Genomic DNA, 4,557 nt, shown 5'->3' on the forward strand with positions numbered 1-4,557 from the left:
ACTTTCGCATTATAGTGGCATTTCCTTTCCATGGTAAACTATGTCTCCAATTTGCATTTGTTGAAGCAGGTGACTGTTACTATCTGTAGCTGATGCAAGTGACTTTTGGTAATGCAACTAAAATTTGTGTAGGTTTGAAAAGTTTATGTTTGAAAAATTAATATATATATATTTTTCAATATTTGAGTGGTGAAAAAAACAAAACAGCATTTTAAAATGAAAGCTCAAAGCCAGTACACATAAAGCTGAATTTGGGCTCCTAACCTCTGATGGAGATCGGGTTTTATTTTCTAATACGTTTTCAGCATCTATTTTTTAATTAGCTCATCAAGGAGGAACCACCAACATTACTTCCCAAACCCTTTGTAATGTTCTGTACTCTTTAACAGCAGTCCCTCAAATAGGTAAGTTATTATTGATTAGTTTTAAGTTACTGCTACTAGTTAGTAATTAGTAATTACTAATTAGTTAAGTTACTGCTACTAGAGACTGAAACCAGCATAATCCATGTACAAGTGTAGAAAACAAAATTTCGATTCTTCTACAAATTAAAAAAATAAAAATAAAAAAGGAAAGAATATAAAAGAAGTTCAAAACAATATTAAATAGACTACGTATTTACTATTCAAAACAGGGCAAGAGACAAATGACTTCACTGCTAACTTATCTTGGGTCAATGGGAATAACATTCATCCTAATATCCATCCTAGCAGCACACAGCTATGTATCATTTCAGGAAACAGATGCACAGAGTACAGGTTAAGCTTTTACAAAGTTTACAAAGCTTATTTTAATATTCTCAGGAATGAACAAACAACAGCAACAAAGGAGATGATGCATACAGTCCTTAAATAAACTGATTTTTACCTTGGGGTTTCAGACAAAGACAAGGCATTATCTGGAACAAGTGGTGATAATTTTGCCCATGTCTAACCTTACATTATTTATCACATCTCACTGAAACTACAATGTATCATTTTAAATATGATAAAGCTCTAGTTAACCCATATAACTCTTGAAGCAGTGAAATGCTGCACCTGTAGCCAATTGTATTATAAACTTCCATTGAATTTGCATAGCACTTTTGGTACCATTTGGTATCACTCTGTAGATTTCTTGGTTAGGAAAACTTCGGGCACTTGTTCCTTGCCATTCCTGTCTGGTCACCTTTCAATTCTTCTGTCATAAAATGCAGAAGGGCTTCTTTTGTTTAAGAGAAGTCCTTGCAGTCTTTAGTCTCAAAACCTTACAGTTTGAAAAACTCCTACATCTGGTAAATTTTAACAGTCTTCAATGACACAGACATCACCATTACCACTGTGCTCCCATGCCTGTTTTTGCCATTTCTTTTCTTTCTTTTGACAAATATGGCTTTGCAGAGAACTGAGTGAGAAACAAAACTCAGTTTAAGAGACCTTTTTCTCTCTCCTCACCTAAAACGTCCCTACTGTACCTGGACATTCCCTTACTACAGAGCTACAATCTTCAAAAATGAAGAACTCGACAACTGTAAAGTTACAGACTGCCAGGGATGCTGACAAAATCTTTTTTTGCTCTCAGCAAAATATTTAATATGAAACATGAATATTTAATATTCCAAGCCAACAACTGAAGGAGCAATGAACAACTATGTGATCTGCCCAGAATTCAAGAATCTACCTGACAAACAGCACGTGTTGGAAGCATACTTCTCTCTTCACACTGTATCATCCTGATGTGCTTTTGTTGATAAGCCTCCCTGTCTGTCTGGGACAAAAACTGCTTCTGAAGCACCTGTTACCATACTGCAGCCGCAGTGTTTGTAGTCACAAGAAAAATAAAAAGTTCACTTCCCACAGAGTAGTATTGTTCCTACAAAGGCTAATGAGATTCAGATCTTCAGTGTACAACTGCATCAACACAAGTCACGGCAGGAAATGAATTTCCCAAATTGAGACCCCTTCCTACTGGCCAAAGAGAAATATAGGGACTAAAACAAGGACTGGAATTTCATATATTCACTTTTTTTTTTTTTTTTAAGATGAGGGAGGGCAAGGACAGGCCTGACTGAGCGAGCAGAATTACACAAACACGAAAGAAACACGGCACATAACGTGTACATGTACATTTATATATACACCATCGTATATGTGTATGTATCTACGCATACTACCGTGTGTCTGTGGTAAGCCTATTCCAATTCTGACCTCTCTCTCACCTTGACTTCTGTGGGACAAAAACTGGGAAAACTCCAGCTCTGCCTTTCAATGCCTGTTTTCAATGCAGTCATTGTTTGCTTCACCTGGCTGGTTTATCTGCGAAAATGCAGAAAGCCTGAAGCACAGAGTTCTGGAAAACAAAGAGAGAGATTTGATGCAGAGATAACATCAGTTGCTTTCAGCTTCAGTATTTTAGGCACAGCACACTGATGCAAATCCTTGAGCATCTGGTAAGAAATGCTTCCTCAGAGACAGTGCCATGTCCTGAGCACCAGTTCACTGAATTTGGTCTTCTAAGGTTACTGATGCCAACCAAACATCTGCCTCTGCGGATCCCTTTTTCTGAGTGCATGAGTTACTGATTCCCAGCCTGTTATTGCTCAATCTCTACAATGCAGGAAACCAAACCCTCTGATTAATACAATTGTGAGAAACTGAGAAAGTCTGTGGTATGAACCCACCTCTATTTCAGAATTCTAATAGCAACCAAAGAGCTGCTGGAAACAAGTTATTTAACCAAATGCTTAGAAGAGTAGGGACGTGTTTTCTGAGATAAATCAGTTTTTGGAACGTTCTAAGCTGCAATTTACATTCCAGGGTCATGGAGTGCTCCTACTCCATCATTACACAGCTCAGCTCTAAATACTGAGACCATGCAATCAGCATGTCTTCTGAAAAAAATCGTATTCACTAAGAGGAGCAATCCGTAGACAGACAAAACTTACTGAGACTTACTTAGAAATACCAGATAAATCCTGACAGTCGTGAAGTACTCTTATCAAAGACAGGGCAAGGCACAGTCTGATCTGGCAGCTCTGAAGGTGTTGGAAGATATTCTCAGGGTGCTCACCAGGCGGGAGGAAGCCTATAAGAGCTATCTCAGATTCTTGAATTTGCTGGAAAATTTCACTGTGTGTAATGCTGCTGACTTTGTTTCATTCCAAGTATCCACCAGCAACTGACAAAGGCTGCAGTCTGCAGTCTGTCACCGAGATACACTACAAATACTTCACTTCGGTACCATTCTCTGCGGAAACTTATGCAAATCAGTGCTTTCCACACACCGCAGTCATGGTCACTTGTCTCACTGTTAACCATCTGACCCTTTAAACAGGCTACAAACTCTTACGACTAAGCTGGAGTAACAGCGATACCCTTCATGTTGAGTCCAATTTCAATTAACCCAGCAGAAGCAGTGCGGTGCCAACTGCCCGGCTGCATCAGCACATCTGACAGTTTGCTAATTTTTCTCTCATTAATATTAATTTCAACTACTACGTTGACTTATTTTGGTAAGATTAAGTTTTTCAAATATTTTTCTTTGTTAGGTCAGTGCATTTTCTAACAATGGAAATAACACTCTAAAACGAGATTGAGGGAAGTTAATCTACTTTCCCATTTCACCCATTATTTTTAGAATTAATGGGGGGGAAAAAAAGTAAAAGGTACAGTGGTGGGAGCATATGGTGTGGGGAAGAATAAAATTCAGCCGGCCTCAAGAGAGCCAACACGGTGTCTCTGGATCCCAATCTCTGAACTGCTGGCTCTTGTGCTCTTCCTTCTAACAGCAGCGGGCGCAGCTCAGCCGTAGCGCCCTGCTCAGCTCCCTGCTGACACCCGCACTTTCAAAGGGAGTTTTTGGGAACTCGGGATGTAATCCCAAAGATATTTCTCTTTGATAGGGAAAGGTTGTGTTTGCAGACACCTTCCCGGCTCCTGAAAATTACTGCTACAGAAAGACAGAACTCACGGAAGGACAGGATACGTTTGCTGATAATCACTTAAAGCACTCTGATGCTTAATGTCCTCACATGCTGGAAGCCCACATAGCTATAGCTTAGGCCTGGGCAGCAATAGCAGCCGATGCTGCCCATTTCCTTACTCGAGCGTCCAACAAACATCTGCAGAACCGGTTGCACAGTGGAATTTTCTGAAGACGTGACGTTCACGCTGTGATCCCCGCCGATCTGCGCACGTCTGAGGCCGACCTCACAGAAATCTCCGGAGAGGGCAGAGACCGCCGCGCTGCCGGCGGCCCCGGGGACGCGGGGGTCACCCGTGATGACCGTTCCGGCGCGGGGACGAGGAGCGGCGGGAGGCGAGCGGTGCTCGCGGGTCTCAGCAGGACCTCGCCTCAGGGCAGCGCGGGCCGGGGAGGAGCCCCGCGTCCGTCAGCCGCCGCCCGCGTCCCGACCTCACTCCGCCACGCCGGGGCCGCTCCGCCGCGGAACCTCCGCGACGACTCCGAGCCACGAGGCGGGCGGCCGCGCGGGGCCAGGCGGTCCGGAGCAGCGAGGGGCACGGCTGCGGGGCGGGGCGGCCGCTCCCCGCCCGCCGGGGGTGGAGCCGGGCGGCGCCG

This window comes from Tympanuchus pallidicinctus, unplaced genomic scaffold, assembly GCF_026119805.1.
Source record: "Tympanuchus pallidicinctus isolate F22 unplaced genomic scaffold, pur_lepc_1.0 scaffold22, whole genome shotgun sequence".
Classification (NCBI taxonomy): Eukaryota; Metazoa; Chordata; class Aves; order Galliformes; family Phasianidae; genus Tympanuchus; species Tympanuchus pallidicinctus.